The sequence below is a fragment of the Papaver somniferum genome, chromosome 7 (assembly GCF_003573695.1).
Source record: "Papaver somniferum cultivar HN1 chromosome 7, ASM357369v1, whole genome shotgun sequence".
NCBI classification, from domain to species: domain Eukaryota; kingdom Viridiplantae; phylum Streptophyta; class Magnoliopsida; order Ranunculales; family Papaveraceae; genus Papaver; species Papaver somniferum.
The window spans coordinates 95,427,433-95,433,221 of record NC_039364.1 but is presented as its reverse complement, the minus strand read 5'-3'; positions in this window follow the sequence as shown (position 1 = coordinate 95,433,221).

Here is a 5,789-nt window from a genome sequence, read left to right as displayed (position 1 = left end):
TATCCAGTTGCGAACACCAGCTCACAAACAGCGAATGCAAGCTTATTACCCAAGCTAATAAACACAGTGGCGAATACTTCGCAAGTACAACAAGAAAAGGAGACAAGTAACAATCATCAGAAATTGGTAGCTACGGGGAGCCGAGATCAAGAAGAGTATGAAAGAGAAAGAAATTTCTACAGTCGTGGAGGAAATAACAAGATTCAAAGACTCGATCAACCGCAAGAAACTTATGGAGTTCAAAGACCAAACTTTAATAGAGGGCAAGGAGGTCACAAAGTAATATGGGAAGAAATCAAGATGCCACCTCTAAAGGCAAGTGTGGAGAAGATATGGGAAGCTATACTTTTGATGGAGAATATACCAACACCATAGAACATGGGAACGGAACCGCCCCCAAACCAAAGAAGTCATGAATTTTGTTCTTATCATCATTTTCATGGACATACCACAAACGATTGCAGAAATGTAAAGAGAATTATTTTGAGAATGATAGATCAAGGAAAACTAAACGACTTTCTGTTACGGAATCCGCAATCTCAACCATTACCACCACTGCCAGAACATCACAAAGTGAATACGATGAAAAAGAAAGAAACATTCTTCATAAAAGTTGGTGCAAAAGCAAAAAATCTATTATGTCACTCTATCGTACATTCATATAAGACAATTGAAGATTTTCATGATAATGTTTTGAGTAGAGTGTTCGCAAGAGATAATAATGGAAGAGAAATTATGAATATTGCGAAAATTTCGTGACTAGAGGAATGGCAGAAACAGATCATTTCTTTTACCGCAGAAGAAATTCCCGAAGGAGAATAGGTTCATGACAATCCATTGGTAATAAAATTAGAAATTAATCCAAAACCAAAAGAAGATGAGGATGATGAAGCTGAAGATTCATGGGCAATCAATAGAATCCTAGTCGATACTGGAAGCTCTGTGAACATCTTATTTTATCATACTTATAAAACCATGGGTGGAAGAGATGATGATCTTATACCATCAACATATAAGATATATGGTTTTAATGGTACTGCTAACAATCCTAAAGGGGAGGTTACTATGCAAATTCCATTGAAGGGAATATCTTCTGAAATCTCATTATGTGTCGTTGATGTAGAATCACCCTACAATGCATTAATTGGTCGACCTTGGCTACATGGGATTCTAGGTGTAGCTTCAACTTTCCACCAATGCATCAAATTCCCTCACCCCAATGGTGTAGGAATCATAAAGGGAGATTGGGTTGAAGGAAAGAAATGTTACGAAACTGAGATAGAATCTTGCGAAGGAAGAGCAAACAAGAAGGAAAACTGGAGACACAAAATCTAGGATGTACAAATAAGTGAGAAGTTGATGGTGGATACAATCGAAAAGAAAGGAGAAGAGATGTTGCGAAATTAATGCTAGTTCAGAATAAAAAGGATGAACATACCATTATCAAGGAAGCAGTAGCAGAAAATAATAAAGAAGCAGAGGAGGGCAAAGGTAATAAAAACAAGAAATGTATGAATGATTAAGTTGTTGCGATAATCTCGCAATAAGTAAAATTCTCAAAAATACATTTGATTGAACAACAAAATTGAGATTGCGAAATTCAGATACAATATTATGAATTGCGAGACTCTCGCAGAGATAATGAATTTTACAGAAAATAATCAGAGAAGAATGACAAAAGAGAAAGAGGCTAACCTTTATGACGTACACCCTAGTTCGCGAATACAATTTCGCAAGAGGCAAATGTAAGACCTAAAGTACGTCATATAAGGGGGTACCTATTGCATGATTCAGGGAAAGGCTACACCGCCACCGGAACCTGAATCATGGAGATTTGGGGTCAATGAAGCCCATCCGGGAGAGGCACCTTGGATTCTCAACTTAAGCATATGACTTAGGTTGGGAGACTAAGGTAATAAGGACTCTCCCAAGCAGTGCAGAATCTGATCAAGGCGCCGAGGTACACGGTTAAGTCAAGAGTGTCGGGGGCGTTTGAAGCGTCCTTGCCATTCTTGACAAGTCTTGGCTCATACTGCACTCGGCCTGAAGAAAACCCCACTTAGGGTGCAGTCTCGTAACCATAAGCCCTATAGGCAAAAGGGATAAGAGGCTGCGAAAACAACTGGTTGTTTTTAAGACTGGATGGGAGGAGCTAACCTTGTATGGTAGAATTATGCCTCCTTGAAGGGGCAACCACGGGGGAGATAAGGGCGGAACCCTCCATTAGGGAGCTGATAAGTTTCTTAAGACGCAAATGTCATGAGGCTTTTTATTCGCAAGGATATTAAGGCTTGTCATATTTGTGGAATAATCCTGAAGAGGCAATAATACAAAAGAAAAGGATAAGACGAGATCAATGGGTTTTCGCATGAAAGGGCGAAGACGTCCTGCGATTTCGTCGCAAGACGGCAATGTCATGGGGATTTATTTTCGCAAGAATATTTAGGCATGTCATATTATTGCAACATTCCTGAAGAGGCCATAATACGAAAGAAAAAGTTAAGACAAGATTAATGGGTTTTTGTATGAAAATGCAAGGACGTCCTGCGATTTTGTCGCAATGACAAGAGGTGGCATAATAAGACCTTTAATTAGGAAGGAAAAATAAGACCACACAGGAATGAGATTTTGAAAAGAAACAAAATTCACTTCGCAAAAAGTTACGAAATTATACAATAAGAAAAATTTCATGACATCTCTCATTTGGATTCAAATAACAGAGGCAAGTATGGGAATGTGTGAAATTAGAAGATGTTATTTGTCTCCATATGAGAGATTTACTCAAAAATTCAAGAATTAATAATTATATTGATTAATTATATTGCAAAGAAGAATTGTTTTCATTTACGCAGGTCAAAATGAAAGAAACACAAATATACAGAAAGAAGAAATATGTTGACAAGTATTACAAAGAATCAAAGAAAGAAGTAAAGACTATTTCTTGGTTAATCCTCATTATCTTCACCAGAGTTGTTTCCTTCTTCATATGCGTCAGAATCTTTATCACCATCAGAACTTCCATCACTATCAGACTCTTCATCGTCAGCTTCGCTATCAGAGATAATCAAACTGGGAGTATTCTGTGGGATTTCTTCTAAAAGACAAGGATAATCAGAATGTGGGATATTATGATCATCACAAACCATTTGGATGGTTTGATTGTGAAAATGCATAGCGTCATTCTGCAAATTCGCAACGGTGATCTTGATTTGATTCTTCAATCTAGAATACTTGTCGTTGCAAGAAGAAAGATTCTTTGCGAGTTCCTCCTTTTCGACTTCAAGTTCTTCAATCTTTTCACGATATTTATTTTCAGAATCTGCGAACAAAAGACAATTAATTATTAACTTGATGAAAATTCATAAGAAGTAAAAGATTAGTAAAGAAGAGCAATTAGCAACCTTCTCTGTCAGAAATCATGTCTCTAATCAAGGCTGTATGTTCAACTTGGAGACTAACATTTACGCCTAAATCTTTTCTAGCATCATCTAAAATTTTCGCAGCCCAGACAAATTCATCCTCACTACTTATGAGAAGACGAGAACGAATTTGATTTTCCCTTTCGCAGAGTTCAATATTCTTGCGATTAACTTCATCTCGCTCAAGTTGAACTTCAAGGAGAGCCTCTTGGAATTTTTCTAAAGCCTTGGCACCTTGATCAGAGATACGATCCTTTTCATCTATGAGACCGCTAATTTTGGTTCTTAATTCATTGGTTTTCTCCTTGGAATCAATAAGGAGACGCTTAAATATGTTGGCTAAGGCTAAACTGGATCTATGATCAATTTCTAAGAGGCGAAATTTCGACCTAAGTTCATTTAGAGAAAGAGATGAAATTCTATCATTTGAAAAGCTATTTAAGGAATTGTTAAGACGTTCAAGAAGGGTATCATTATCCAAGGCATTAGGAACTGCGAAGAACGTTAGCTTCATCAGAAAGACCATAGATGTCTGCAAAAAGGATTATTTAAATAAGATAAAACAACAAGATGAATGAATAAAGAGAAAAGAGAAAAGTAACATACCGTAAAGCTGATTATTAGCTTGTTGAAGACTAGAAATTTTATTCTTATACGAGGAAGAATCAATTTCTAATTGTCTATTTTTCTTGCGAAGACTTTTAACTTCAGCTTCCAATTCTTCATTCTTTTTGCGAAATTGAAGATTCTTCTTTTCAAGATTTTCACGTCTTCTCTCCAAATCTGAGGCAACAGCAAAAGAAGCTTTTCCAGCCTGCGAAAAGAAATAAAAAATATTAATATAGAAAGATATTTTGAGTTATAAAAATGAAGAAGTAAAAAGATAAAAATATACCAGACTGTTGAGAGAATGTAAGAAGTCGGGAGTCACTGATCTAGAAACTCCACGAAGAGAGCTATTACCATCCAGTAAAGGGACATCACAAAGGGTAGCGAGAGCGTTGCAAGTGTTTGCGAATTGGCTATCTCCCATTCCTTGTAAAGAATCAGAAAAGAGGCCAGAAAGCTTAGCCATAGAAGATTCAGGTGGAGAATCTTCAGTTGCAGCAAGATCATCGTTATCTTCATCACCCTTGTCACTCTCGGAATTTTAGTTAGGAAGAACATTTGAAGGAGAAGAAGAACGAACTTTTCTTTTCTTTGGAGGAGGACTAGTTGATTTTTCCTTGCGAAGAGTACCTTTACTTTTATCACCAATCTTCGCAGCATCAACAGATTCTTCTACTTCAGCAATAATCTTCCAAACAGATAGAAATAAGAAATGGAAGCATGGAAGTAAATGTACTATTTAAAGTCATAATAGAAAATATCTTACCTCATCTGTGTATGAGCGAAGAGCTAACAGAGTGCTAGATTTCCCAGTCCTGTTATAGTTATCCTTTAGTTTTTGGATCTGCGGAATGTCGCAAGAGTTAGCGAACAGAATAGTAAAAATCAATAAAGAAATATAAAATGAGTTAAAGGGGAGAAACATACCTCTTTCTCCTTCTCTGGCCAGGAGAAAACCCAAGGTTGATATGCAGCGAGATTCGCAGGAAGAACGTGTGATCCAGCAATGTAGGGACCCTTTAGCATTAAAGGAAAGACACACCATTTGTCATATTTGGATTGGCGAGGAGTTCTGTTTTTACCAGAATGCCAGTCAATATCTTGCATAAGAATTTTGGCTTTATCAATGTTATCTTTCCTTCTTAATCGAATAACCCAGCGAGTATTCTCTTTCTTCATGGAGATAAGTTCGTAGTTTTCAAAGAAATTCGCCACTGTATACTTCTCAGCAACTATCTCTAGGTTTGCGAATTTTGGATCCCTGAGTTTTTTGGAGTAAAGAGATCCTCTACCAGCACCACGATTAGCGAACTCTAGCATCAGACGGATGCAGTCCCCACTTAGTTGGAAGATGGCTCGCGAAAATCCCGGATGAGCGAGAATTTCATAAAATAAAGGAATGTCTGGGTTATAAAGAGGAATAGGGAGACCTGCGAGAATCTGACCTAGCGAAATTATGATTGATTGATCATCACAATTTTGATTAGAGAAAAGCTTGACAGAAAGAATTGATTTGGCATTCTCACCAGGAATGGTAGAGAGTGTAAAACCTTTATCAGCAAGATCTTTTTGGACATCTTGTAGATTCTTCTCATATCTATGACCACTTGGAGCCATTTTTGAATATAGAGTATGGGAATGTATAGAAAGTAAAAGGATTGAAGGAAGAAAAAATTACAGTAGCAGAATTTGCAGAAGAATAACAGAGTTGCAGAGATGAGAGAATAAAAATAGAAGAGAAAGTAAAAAGAAAAGTGGAAA